This window comes from Lingula anatina, chromosome 4, assembly GCF_051362555.1.
Source record: "Lingula anatina isolate TDL-2025a chromosome 4, LinAna3.0, whole genome shotgun sequence".
NCBI classification, from domain to species: domain Eukaryota; kingdom Metazoa; phylum Brachiopoda; class Lingulata; order Lingulida; family Lingulidae; genus Lingula; species Lingula anatina.
The window spans coordinates 18,873,304-18,888,274 of NC_141770.1; the positions used below are offsets into that span (position 1 = coordinate 18,873,304).

The 14,971-nt window shown below is 35.5% G+C and overlaps 1 protein-coding gene and 1 long non-coding RNA gene across 2 annotated transcripts in view; both read right to left on the reverse strand.

The window, feature by feature from the left end:
- Window positions 1-14,971, reverse strand: part of LOC106162220 (dihydroorotate dehydrogenase (quinone), mitochondrial) — a 114,980-nt gene that overhangs the window by 80,563 nt on the left and 19,446 nt on the right. The gene's annotated exons all lie outside the window — the stretch shown is intronic.
- On the reverse strand, window positions 4,374-9,987 carry LOC147762530 (uncharacterized). The gene is made up of 2 exons (XR_015334054.1): window positions 9,375-9,987; window positions 4,374-5,480 (listed from the first exon to the last, which is right to left on the reverse strand). It is a non-coding gene; the product is annotated as an uncharacterized LOC147762530 (long non-coding RNA).

Here is a 14,971-nt window from a genome sequence, read left to right on the forward strand (position 1 = left end):
TCTTATGTTAACACTGCCATTGTTACATTTTAAATGGAGTTTGGTTACCTTGTTGGTTGATAGTTTACTGTCAAGCTTGAAAGAAGAGCCAGATCTCAGTCAGTCAAAACGAGTAGTGATAAGATATCTCAAGTTCTGCTGGATGTGAATTATGAGGAAGAATCAGAGTTATCCTGACCCCAAGCAACCAATGGGGGAATATCTTTAAATTATTAAAAAGAAGTGGATGGAATATTTTTGTTCTGCACATAAGAAGTTGGGGAAACAATCACTATCATGTACTGAGACCAGCAAAGAAGTTGCCTGAGAAATATCCAATGTCTGGATGTCCAAGAATATCTTTCCTCTCTTTGAGAACGTTTACAACAGAATAACTGTATATTGAGACTACATATAAAAAGCATTGTGCTTATGTATGATGAATCTTAAACACTATTTGTCATGTTTTGATTGAAATCTTTCACTTTTGTATTATCCTTGCACTTCACAGACAGTTAATGCTTCATACGTTCCCCAAATATATCATAATCCAACATACTTCTGTTGGGAATGTACTTCTCAAAGATTGGAAAAATACTTTTTTGGAGATTCAGGCATTGGAGATTTCTCTGGCAACTGCTTTGCTAGCCTCAGCTTATGATAGGGATGTCTTCCGGCTTCATACATGTAAAACATGTAAAATGTAAAAGTGTATCATCCATCCTATTGTAATAATTTAGAAAAATATTTACTTTATGGTAAGGTTACTAGTAATTGATACTTCATTATAATTCCCATCCAACAGATGTTGGGAAATCATATCACTCCTCATTTTGATTGATCAAGATGACTGAGGTTGTTCATTTTCCCCATTATCGAAGATTCTGACTCTTCACTCTAGATTGACAGTTAAATGTCAGCTGACATGGTAACTGAACTCACTGTAAAATGTATCAATCTCAGTATTAACATCAGAAATAGATTCTACAACCCCAAAAACATAAGAAAAGACATATTACACACCATAATACCTTTAATTGTAGTTAATGAAGCTTTGGGTAGGCCGTTTTGGCTGCCATTTTGAAAATTGTCATTTTATCGGCCTTAATAATAAATTGTTTTAGAAAAAAATGATTGTCAGATTTGTGTTCTGCATCAAATTTCGCCTCAGAAAACACCTGTTATGGAATTTTTTTGATGAGATTTACCCTACCTTAATATAACTATTAAGGTAGGGTAAATCTCATCAAAAAAATAGGTTGTCTTATTTGTTGTCTGTGAACGGTCATTCTATGTCGGAAAGTGTCGCCGGTTTGTCCTATATAGTTCTTACTGCAAGTCAATACATTAATTAAATCTGAGCTAGTCAAATGTGAGGTACCCAGGTGCGGCACCTGTCCACTAATTAAAGAGGGGAGCCATCTTACATTTAAAAATGGACTTACATTTAGAATTAATCACCCATTCACCTGCACTAGCTCAAATTTATTATATAAGCATTCATACGTTGTAATAAACCTTTTTTAATTTAGACCATAAAGCTTAAGGTTGATTAGTTCTTGTTCGAAATATGATATCTACAGGAGAATACATATTCAAATATAGGGCCCTCCGCTTTCAAGCTTAGTTTTTCATCACTTCAAGGATTATTTCCAGCTAGTTCCTCAAGAACGTTTATACATTCTGCAATCATTTTCAGAATTAAGTGCAGTAGCTGCGTTATAGCGCCGAGAAATGTCATTAAGGTTCATTTGTTTGTCTTAAAGGATCGAAGTATAATTATGCTACTACAGTAATAAGGTGGGGTTTGATTTTACTTTAATTTGATTCTACATCTCTTCCAGGAATGTAGTGTTCAGGATACAAAAGTTTATGGGTTGGCAAATAATCTTGTGCTCATAGTCGATGCCACTGTGTCACGTGACGAATATCAATGTTCATCAAGGTTCTCTGTCTCTCTCATTCCGGCTGCCTCAGTCATTTTGTGGTAAAGAATACGCCCGGTGAAACACTACCCTCTACTAGGGCGACAGATTGATTTTTCACAAGATATTCACAGATATGTCTTTAGATAGACCCTAAAATGATTCTCTGGCTTTTTAAAAATTTCCCTAAATATCTGGCACCCTGGTAGAGGGAAGCGAAACACCAAGCATTACATTCTTTTACATTTGTTTGCCATTCAGTTGTCTGTCAATAGTAGCATTTGTCTGCCCTAATGTTATTTGTCGGACTTGTCTCCTTCTGTGCCTGTGTCTGCTCATATCTACCTGTAAAAAAAGTCTCGAGGCCAGGTTTCACGGTACTTACTTACATGCCCATATACATTTATGCGGTAGTAGTTGCATAGAGGTGGAATAAATAGTCTGGATGACTATTGGCCGAATTGAATATTAAAGGATTTGCTTCATACCGTCAGAATGGCTTCAACGGAACATATTCTTCAGAAAACATGCCCAACTAACGATATCTTCATCCAAATACACAAATTAAAAGCTCATTTTGTAAATTTTTGGCTTTAAAAAACGTCCTATTTGCTCGGCGTGGGAGTTAATGAGCTACGTGGTCACGTGGTCCGATGACGACAATCGAGCCACTGGAGAACAGAGCGTGCTTAGCTGTCAAACTGAGCCGCATTGTCTACCTGTAAGATGACTTCTCTGGCTTCTGATAAAAGTTTATACTCATTCAAATCTCTTACCCGAGGGGTCTAAATCCTCGTGTAAAACCATTTCCCGTCTAGTCATTTCTTTAACAAGCATTTCATTATGGTTATCCCAAGTTGTATAAAACACTGCATTTGAATGAGTTAAGGGAATTGTTGATTATTGCATATGAGGGCCATGTTATTTGTGAAATTCAATTTATTTTATTAAACCGCTGACACTCCGTCTTGCATTCTTTTAGTAAACTGAGGTAAACAATGCCCGTTACCTTTACAAGTCCCATCTTAATCATCCATCTAACTGGAACTTCCTTTACCTCTTAATTAGAGGGTTAAATGGCATTCAATTTGTCTTGCTTGTATCGAACGCACTCTCTATCTAAGCTTTACTCCAGTTATCTCAGGTAAAAATCTACCTGTGCGTTAGTTACAAAGCGCAGCTCCCGTAGATCTGGGGGTACTAGATCAAATCTGAACACCAGGTTTATCGAGGAGCTAGAGAAAGAAAGGAAGAATTTTTCCTGCACAACTTCATAGGAATTTTAACACGGACTTGATCCAGCTTAGACCTCCAAACTAACAGGGTGACATGGGCAATTTTCACAAACAAATCATAAAACTACATTTCAGTTAACCGCCTTTAAAATAAAAATACCGTTCTGGGTAAATTAAAATAGTTATTAAGAGCTAGTCCACGAGAGAACCAGCCCAGGGTGGCAAGGTGGGGGTCAGCGGATTTCAACCAAATCTGTTGTATGGAGGCATATTAGGAAGTTATTCATGAGTTAGGAAGGAATCCCAAAAATATCCTTTCTTCAGAGAATTATAGCCTATTATAAGTCATGGCTTGTGTAGCCTCTTTGAGACTCCATTTTTACCTTGGAAAAATAATGATATATTTTGTGTAAATTAAACAAAAATGGAGAAAACTAAAAAATATTAGACCTTACAAACATTGAAAACAATCATTTGGCTTGCCACAGATACATGTAGAATTCAGATAAGACCCTGCATGCTTGGGTGAGCCACACCCATTTATAACACCCCTCCCCCCAAAGTCCAATTTTGATACTACCATCTTTAATTGCATATATCTCCATCTTCACAGGGTTTACAGCTATAAAACTGCATGAATATTTTAAGCAGATATGGATCACTCCAAATCAAGTTTCAAAAGTTACTGCTGTATTAAAACAGGTACTGAAAAATACCCCAAAAGTTGGCCATTTTTAAGGCAAAAAATCGTGGTTGATTCATTCAAGTCTACGTAGACAATGGGTTTGATTAATTTATTAAACCATTTTGCTCTACAATGATGTTACTAAATTAATAGGGCTGGTGAGCATGGAAAGTGGATGTGTACTAATGAATATCAGGTCAGTGGGTCGTAGGTCAAGGTCACTGGGCTTCATATTTGTAAATTGCCATATATGGACTTTTTAATTTGTATGGACAAAAAGTTTAGAGGAAATAAATCTTAGATTCTGTTACTTTGGATAGGCACTGGCAATTAACTTGAGAGTTTACATGATAATTTTAATATATATATTTTTTAATATCATCAATTTGGTGAATACAAATTAAAATCTTAGTTTAGTAGCGATTTCTTTTTGGTGCAATATTTATCATATAGAGATCAGGATATGCCATAGTATTTATGAGAGCAAAGCCAGAACAAATCTTTTTTAATTATCAAGTTTTTTAATCATCCACACCACTTTTTGGTGACTATTTATGAGCATACAGTAACTAAAAAATTATTCAATTTAGTTTATTGTTGTCTCAGATGAATAATTACAAATAATAAAAAAATCACAAAATTATAATACAGCAATACATGCAAAGCAGTGCAACATTAGTTGTGATCATTACAAACTATATCATTATGTAGCAAAACAAGGTTATTTTCTATTCAAAAAGCAAAACTAACACAACCGCAAAATATATCCTGGTGTTATGAAACATCTTTGCAGTTTTATATCAAACATTACAGCTCATAACATCAAAGTTTTTAATACATTCAAAAATAACTGCCAATTTTTTTTCTTCCTGAATAGTCTGTAACCCTCCTTACTGACATTTCAATCTCATCTTCATGCTCACAAATGCTAGGTTCTGCTGGCCTGTTTCTTGTGCCCTTCTAAACTCCTTCAGTAAAAACTCCTTTACTTTATTTGAATATAGTTTCAAAGGTTTAGATGACTTTAAAGCTCATCCATTGTGTAACTCAATGAGATATTCCAGAGGGTGGAGTTCTCTCACAGCTGATGTGTTTTAAGTTTTTCTTTAGTCAGATTGTTGGCCCACTAGACTTTAATTTGATCAAAAGCTGTTTTTTGGCACATTTCATAACTGTGGTCTAAAAAAGGACCTTACAATTACTCTTCAGTCTTGGTAGCAAAAGATTTCAGAGAAGACTTCTCTGGACAAGAAAAAAATTTCCTTGTTTGTGATCTTGCTTGGCATAGTCCCAGTTGGCACATTTGCCTCAGAAAATCCCAAATTAACTTTAACATCAGTATCACTCATGTTAAAACTGCTCAAGGAAGGGAGACACCTTTTTTCATGTTGTAGGAATCTAAATTGTTGTAATTGGACACTCCAGTCCACGCAGGTTTGGAAGATGTCTGTCTAGCTGAATGAAGAAAATGGCTCCAACTGCAGAAAATAGGGCCTCATGCATCTCCTCAGCATTTGTTATATTGTGGCTTTCATTTACATACATGCCTTTCTACAACAGCCGTCATTTCCACACTAGTTTCAGTTTCTGCAAGGCTTTGGACTCTTTTGCTGACCATAAGATCACTGTGTGTCAAATAACACTTCTCAAATATGCCTGAAATATAAATATAGCTTACTATTAACCCATTACAGTGACGTCATATTTGCTCCGTAACACTAGTCCAGCGGCCATACTGGAGGGAAAGAAATATAGGTGAACCAAATAAAATGAAATAATCTTCATATCGCGATCAAGTACACCAAAAGGAAAAGTGTATATACATGTGAAAACTTCAGCTAATCAGCGTGATTGACCCATATAAACTCAAGACAGTCCAAAGACGTGAAATCCTGACCTAGCCCTGTATCCCAACATCATGGAATTGTCAGAAGCTAGTTCAGTTATCTTGTACTTCATTTTTCTTGTTCATTGGGTAATAACAGTTATAGTTTTAGAGAGTTTACTGTGTAATCATAAGTTCAACCTTTCATAGAAGCAACTTTTTTCATAAAGGATAGATATAAGGAGAAATTTTAGCTGACCATCGGGATAAACCCTTACGGACTCAAAGAAGACAGTATGCAGGGTTGTGACAAGAAATATTGCTGTCAGATATGATTTAACTGTACATCAGGAAGCTGTCAGAAATTATTTCAGCATTCTTGTGCTTCATTTTGGTTCATTAGGAAGTATTTGTAACATGACTGTTGTTTGAGAGTTCAATATTTTACCATGAATTCAACCATTCACATTAGCAACATTGTTAGCATTTTATTATTAGTCCAGACCTTCACAGAAGCAATGTATTTTTCAAACTTATGATATACAATGTAACATAACAACAAGTCAGTTCATGAATTGATCTTAATTTGATTGAAAATATAGGAAAATGCACATTTTGTATGAATAAAAGTACACATAAAATGCAAAACATTGTTGCACAATTCAATGACAGATTATCAGGGTCTCTTTCCTTTTGGTTGATAACACTGACATGAAAAATATTTCCATACTTTTAATGATGCAATGCAACATGTACATGAGCATATCAAGTCGAATCAAGCCACCATAATTTGAGGAACCTGTTTAGTATATTTTTAATCTATGTCTAGAGAAATGCTTGATTGAAGACTCACAATTGATATGTGCTGTGTGGGTATGCACATATAAGGTCTTAGATGGTGTTACTAAGCAGTTTGTAATTTTATTTAGGAGAATTCCACAACTGGTGGTCACAATTTAAAAATGCACAACCTACATGTACAACAGCCATCTGTTTCTGCATATCAGGCCATCTGTGGGAGGTGCACCATACAAAATTTTATATTTCTTGCAAACTTTTCCATTTAGCCTTTAAAAATATGAGAAAGAAAAAGTGTTTTCATTTCTTCTTGTGCTTCTGCTCACAATTCTAAATAAATAGAATACCTGTACCTGTCCTTGTTGTATGCAAGCTATCAGGATAACAACTTTAAAACAACAAATGAACAATTAAATAAATAAACAAAACCAATTAAATAACTCCTGTCATGCACTGAGTTTCACTCTCCTGATGTTCAGATTCTGTCTCCTCAGCTGGTCACAAAGATATAAGAATATTTTTTCGCTGCTTCTAGCTTGTGTGCCATCTAGCTGCCTTTTGTACCTGTCACCTTTTTTTTTATATAACCAAGATTTATTTGCACCCAATCATTCAGTGTGGCTTGGTGGGAAAATGTCAGATCAATTTCCTAAATGTAAATTAACAAAAAAAGGTAACAATAGTTATTTTTATTCATATTGTAACTTGCATCATAATACAGTAGGAAAATACAGAATTTAACATTTTTCAAATTCATTTCATTGAGTTCATTCAATTAAATGGTACCTGAGCTAGAATATATACTTACAAAACAGATTTACTCTTAACACTACATTAAATCTAAAATCAAGCCACTAACTTCCAAATACACATGACACAGGTAATTGATTTAATTGGCCCAGCTGAGCTGTGTACATTGTACTGTGGCCTTGACACTAATTGACAATAATGCTAACCAGGTATTAAAGAGGTAGATGACAGCAGATAAAATCCAAAGAGCACCATAACTGATAACAAATTACACCCAAGGCAATAAGTGAGTCTTCATAATGAAAGTCGAAACCCTGCCTGGGTATTTCCACACGTTTTTACAACACACTCTCCACCAAGACTTTTTGGGCACTACTAATATGCAGTGTACGTGCGCTCATATCTTATACACCTCGGTCTTTGGTTTTCTACTTTTTTTCTTTTATGGTAAAGGCTGCACAGCTGGGTCTTCATTCTTTGCTGTAAAATAAATTAGTTTTATCCTTTACTTGTCAAATGAGTCTTGATTCAAAGCCACTTCAGTCTCTTCTCCGTTTACGGTTTTCGTCCTTTCACCTTGGATTGTTACCACTTCAGGCAGTCTGTAAACGCTTGTGAAGTTAGTTATCTTCTCTCTATCATATATCCTGCAGTAATTTATCATTTTATTCGGTTAAATATCAAAGAAAATACAGAACATTAAATCATACTAAATTGCAGACATGATCACGCGCAGCAGACGATTCCGGTCTCCCTCCAGCATGGCTGCCGTTTGTTTTGATGACGCAGGCTCTAATGGGTCAATAGACACATGAAAACACTTATCTGAAAGTTAATTGATACATTGATGAAAAATAAATTATTATCCCATTTGTCCATGTTTTATAAGTAAGGCATGGTTTCAAATATTAATTATGATGAGCCTAGCAATTTTGCCAAAGACCGGCCCTAGCTTCAATCTAATTTCAATTGTTACCCTTAAATTTATTTTACCCAAGTACTGGTTGTGCCTATAATTCGCGCGACAATCCGTACGCGTATACTACATGTACGTATTAACTCTGTACTCACGCCCCCTGAGAGACAATGGGTTGTTTTGATAAACTACAAAAGCCTGTGAGCACAGGCTTCAAACAACTGCGCATGCACGAAAAGTGCGCTGTTTGAAATAAACAAGTTGGTGAAATTGACAAAGCCTGCCGGTGTTTACTGTCTGGTTGATTTTATTTCATTTGCTCTCTGGTGTCTTTTTGAAAGTTTATATTAGAAATGTTTTATTGATTTTATGTTTTAAAAAGTAAATCCATCGGAATTCCTTAGAATAACATTTATTTTAGCTTCATTACAAGGGGATTCCAATTGTATTTATAGTGTTATATGTGGCCCCAATTGGGATTTTTCACCCCTCCCCCACTCTTGATACATAAAATGCGCCATGTGCCAGATTGAAAATGACATTGCAAAATATATTTAAAATCGTAGGAAGGTTAATTGCAGATAATGCTGCGAGGACATTCTTGTTCCAGGGCGAACTCGGTCAATATAAATTTTTTAACATCGTCTCCCGGTTTTGCAGCGCCAGTTCTAATTTTTGAAAGCGAGGCAATGGAACCAAACAATACGATGCAATTTGTAATCTCATAAAAATTGCTATTTTTCAATAAAGACCATAGCATGGAGTAAATCGAAATGCGACTCTTTTATTATTATGATCTTTAATAATCATTAATATAAAATGTACGATTCAAGAAGTTCTTGTTCCCGGCCTTTTTATTAACTTAATTGATTTTTAAAAGTATTTGGAGATTAAAAACAAAAAAGTTGTCTGGTTTCATATCGAGGCACTCCGTTTCGTTCGTGTGCTAAGCCTGTGCGGGTAGCAAACAATAGCGACGTGGACTCATACAGGGCCTAAGCGCACAGGGGGAGGGGTGCATATGTAAATTAAGTACCTGTTAAGTACCCTTAAACCTACATAAATACCCACACAAATATAGCTTAAAAGATAGAATTATCACAGGTCTTTAGGCTGCAATTTCATTATTTGAAAGGGGGCATTTTTCTTTTAAAAAAATGGACCGTTTACCATTAAAAAATTACACCTAGATCATTTTTCTGAGTGAACTTTTTTTCTGGCTTTTAGCCTGTATTAAAATACAAACAAACCCGTTTCTTACCTGAACCAAGTGGCCCAGTACATTCAAATGGCTTTTTGTCTACACTGACATCTGCAAGTTAATCCCATGACATATTTCGTTATAGGCTCGTTTTTCCCTGTGTGGATGGTTTCCAGCACAAACCAAGCCCATATCCCAGTGCTGGTCACATGGTGTAACCCATTCATTCTCCCAAAGATACTTGGATTGCGGTCATCGGAGACAAAAGAATCCACACCTGACAAGAATCAGTTTGCTTTCGTAACTCACGCTGTTTTGCTTCACGAAAACGCGACGAAGATGACTGTTAATATCTCTGTTGCAATTTTTCAATACACTACATGTTTTTTTATATCTGTAGACAGAGTATAAACCACATGATATACGACTTCGTTGAGGAAGATTTGCAAACATACAGTCAGGGGTAATCCTAGAGAGGGGTGAGAAACCTCCATTGTTCTCGTCAGCGAGGCTGGCTTTTTTCAGGGTATATGTACGCACAGACAGAAAACTAAGTATTGTGGGAACGTTACTAATGAAGCCACTGGTAGTACTAGTACATATCAGCCTGTGTAGTCTTGAACAAGCGCCTCGATGACGAGTGAGCAGTTGTCAAAAACAAAAGACCCAGGTGTGGTAGTTCGACTACTGTTTTTTTATTTATTTATTTATTTATTTTTTTTTATTTCCAGAATATACCAAAAATACACTAAATAATAACTAGGATAATTAACTAAACCTCTCACTCCCATACACGCACACATGCCTCTCACATTTGGAGCAACTACATAGTATTATCATTGTGACTTTGCCATTTCTATCAAGGTATAAAAAATAAAAATGTAGTATACTATCACTTTTTAACACTACTATTTACAGAAAGGTAGACAATAGGCTAATAAGTCTAAGATACAAGGCTTTTTTTTTTTAGCCGTAATAAAATAAATATATGGATATATAAAAATACTAGTGTGAAGAAAAAAGAAACAAAGTGTAGACTTAATATAAATTACATTTTAATGGACAGAATGGGAAACCCCACATGTTTTAATTTTCGAAAATTAGCTTCACGTTCTCCCATTTCTCTGTGATTTCTAATCTTTTTTTCTCAGTCCGTAAATAATTGGAATACATGTCTATATCTCTATATGATTTTATAAATGTTTTTTGTGCTTTTCCAGTTTGGGATTTCCAATTTTGTCCTACAGAGAGTAATATATTTTTTGATTAGAAGGATGACAAGATATATACCGGGCAATTGCTTATTCAGAGTACCCAGTACAAAATATTTTAGTTTTCTTTCTATCGTGAGTCCGCAATGTTTTTTCAAACTTCTGGTCAAACATGTCCAAATATTTTGCACATGGACACAGTCCCAAAATAAGTGTTTCAGTGTTTCTTTTGACAAATGATAAAAGGTACATTCTGCTGACTCCCTTCGTTTGCTTTTGTATAGAAAAGAATTTGTACAAAAAATCTTGTGATTAATTTTAAACTGGAGGGCTTGTAGTCGAGTATCGTCGGTTTGTTCAAACGGTGCCCCAAAAATCGCCCCCCCCCCCCCCATATATCATCGTCGCTATGGTAATGCAGAGTGGACTCCCAGCGATTCTGATATCTGGGGCACATCCTTTTAAGGAACAATTTATAAAATACCTGTGATACTTTTTCATTCATCTGAATCAGTGAAATGTTTTCGTTTCTAGCTTATGTTATGTTATGACCATATGCCTTAATTAGTTTTCTCCAATTTTGTGGTACGGAGTTTCTTATACTTAAGTGTTCGAGAAAGTTAAAGTTAGATTGATATTAATTGCATTGATCTCATCTATATTGTAAAACTCGCCTGAGGCATTAATCAAATCGCATATAAAAAAGACACCTTTATCACACCACCTTTTCCAATAATAGGGGACATCATTAATTCTCACGTTTTCGTTATACCAAATAGGTTGTGATAAAATGTCGCTTGTCGACTCTGCGGGGCTATCTTGTAATTCTGCCCATGCAGAAATAACGTTTTTCCAAAATGGATTGAAAATAAATTTTGTTTGTGAAAGGCCATTTTTCGTGAGATACCAAAAATTACGTCCCCCAATTTTTTCTAGGTTTTTCTTCAAAAGTACTTTCCATGCGCTGCTATGATTATCATTTAGATACTTTTTTACCCACGTAATTTTAAGGGATTTTGCTTAAAGCCTAAAGTCAGGAGCGCGCAGTCCTCCCTCTTCGTAATTTCTTTTCATGGTTGATCTTTTTACTTTATCAATTGCGCTTCCCCAAATAAAAGCAAAAGTTATTTTTTCTAATTCCTTGAAGAAGATTTCCTCGGGAGTTGGTAAAACTGTGAGCATTTGTATTAGCAGTGGCATAGCAATCGTTCGTACTACTACTATTTTACCTATCAAGGATAAAGTTCTAAAGGACCAATCATCGAGTACTTTTTTGTATTTATGAAGTTTTTCAGAGAAGTTTTCATGGTATATATCTTCTTTGGACAAGTCGTATTTTATACCTAGGAGCTTGAATTTTCCTTCAATATTCCATTTTAGTTCTAGTTTGGTTTTTATTGTTTCCCTTTCCCCCCTTTTTGATCCAATCCAAACTGCCTCAGTTTTATTAAAATTGGTGCGTAGTCCAGAACATTCTGCAAATAAGGTTATGATCTCCATAGTTTTTTCCAGCGAAACTCTGTCATCACTTAGTTCGACTACTGTTCATGCGTGCCGCAAAGACCAAACCTAATTACTCCTCAAGGTCACAAAACAATATCCGGTAATGACGGCTAGGCTCGTCTTAATCATATTAGTAGCGCGTTTCCACCGCCTGATACAGTCTGCTATTTCCGCCATGTTGGATAATGACGTTGTGTTGTTCTGACGTTAGTACATTAGTTTCACATGATTTTAAAATGTGTTAGATGCTTGTTTTAACCAGAAAAAAATTAGAATAGGTAAAATGAAAATAAAAAGTTCAACTTAGAGTGTTTTAAACCATTTGTTGACTTGAAAGAGATAGCTGAAGTTGAGTGCACCGATATATGTGTCCGGATATATTTACGAAAAATGAAGAAATTAGGTCATGTTCTATCTGTTACAACGGACAAGTTGTAGAACAGCAGTAAGTTTTGATTTCATGTTTAAATAGATTAATGAGTTGTCTGTTAGTCCTGAACACGCTTTACCCCAAAGACCTGTGAAGATGAAGATATTGTCAAAAATAGAAGGGGGGTGTTAAAGGACAATAGTCATATAAAAATCCATTTCTCGAATTCTGAAGATCCAGCACTTAATCTATACACTACAGTTATGTTTTAATCGATCCCCGTCATTTAAAAATTATAAAAACAATCTATTAGTAGAAAAAAAGCGTTTTAGTAAACCTCACCTCAATATGCATAAACGAAGCAACAGATCTGGGTCACGTGGTACTGTGACGACAATCACGATAAAGGTCTATCATACAGACGGAGAAGTTAAGGAAAGTTGTGTTGAACGGAGTTGAGGAATTTTCGTTATGCCTCGGTGTGTTGCCGTGGGATTCACCAAAATTGCAGCTCTCTTTGACAATCTTTCTTTGTCTGTGACGGTCTTCCGTGACTTACTAACTTCGGTGACAATAGTTGCGATGCTCTAGATCATGGTCACCTCAGGTGGTTTAGATCATATCAAGAGCTGGTAGTCTTTCAGATTAACTGTCATCAGTTGGCAAACTTACTGATTGCTGATGCATTTTAAATGCATTGTAGTTGACCAAAAGCTCGTTTACAACAAACCTGTTAATTGTGCACCGCTGCACTTCCCAACCCAGGTAATAACAGGTATCAAAATCGTCTTGGTGGGCTTTCATATTTTTCAAAATATCTCATTTATTTCATGGGGTGATTTTATTGGTATTTGTAAATGACGTTTAATATCAATATTTATACAATTGAGTTCAAACACCGTCGCGAACATTAATAAAAGTAATTGCTCTCAGGGTAACTTGAAGCATGCGTATGCCCAGGCATTACTTCCGTGGAAGAAAACGTGTTGAAGAACAAACAGAAAAAAAGAGCGGTATATTATGGAAAAAAAATAGGAACTTATGTACTAAAATGGTTCGTAATCCTAATTCGTTTATGCTTTGAGGATTTGAATGTTATCTGAATGTTATTTCATCTGAAGTATAAAATAATTCAAAAGATTTATCATTTTATACCTTGAAATACAAGTTCTGCGTCTGTACACAAAACTTTTTGCAAATTTGTATGCTTTGTCAAACCCAAAAACATGTAGCAGATCAAGGTAAAAGAGCATTGTTTGCTATAAGTAGCATGGGAAAAATCATTACTTGAATGTTTACTAAATGTGCAGTTTTACATACGTGAGTATAAAAAATAAAAAAATTCCAAGCACGCACAGCAAAATGTAGACTAACGCAAAACATCAAGAACAGCGTAATCTCAGCAAATGTGCCCCATATAGTAGCTTAATTTCCATTAATAATAAAATCATCATTTAAGTCAAAAATTTTCTGTCGATTTAATAAATGTTCTAATTTATCCAGAACGGTATATTTATTTAAGAGGAGGCTAACTGAAATATAGTTTTATTATTTGTTTATTTTGTATTTGAAAATTGCCCATGTCACCCTGTTAATTAGAAGGTCTAAGCTGGATCAAGTCCGTGCTAAAATTCCTATGAAGCTGTGCAGGAAAAATTCTTCCTTTGTTTCTCTAGCTCCTCTATAAACCCGGTGTTCAGATTTTATCTAGTACCCCCAGGTCTGCGGGAGCTGCTCTTTGAAACTAAAGCACAGGTAGATTTTTACCTGAGATAAATATCGCCAGCCATTTAACCCTCTAATTAAGAGGTAAAGGAAGTTCCAGTTAGATGGATGATTAAGATGGGACTTGTAAAGGTAACGGGCATCGATTACCTCAGTTTAAGAAAAGTATCCAAGACGGAGTGTCAGCGGTTTAATAAAATTAATTGAATTTCACAAATAACATGGCCCTCATATGCAATAATCCACAGTGCCCTTTACTCATTCAAATGTAGTGTTTTATACAACTTGGGATAACCATAATGAAATGCTTGTTAAAGAAATGACTAGACGGGAAATGGTTTTACACGAGGATTTAGACCCCTCGGGTAAGAGATTTGAATGAGTATAAACTTTTATCAGAAGCCAGAGAAGTCATCTTACAGGTAGACAATGCAGCTCAGTTTGACAGCTAAGCACGCTCTGTTCTCCAGTGGCTCGATTGTCGTCATCGGACCACGTGACCACGTAGCTCATTAACTCCCAGGCCAAGCAAATACTGGTAGGACGTTTTTTAAAGCCAAAAATGTACAAAATGAGCTTTTAATTTGTGTATTTGGATAAAGATATCGTTAGTTTGGCATGTTTTCTGAAGAATATGTTCCGTTGAGGCCATTCCGACGGTATGAAGCAAATCCTTTAAAAGCATGTGGTTTGTAGGCCTGAGAAAAACGCTTGGTTTGTTACCATGGAAACAAAGAGAGTGAAAAAAGTGTATATCATTTTAATCTCCTATCTTTAGGTTATAATATATCACCAAACTAAATCATTTAGTGACACCTGTATAAACTTTAAGGCCAATCAATATAACC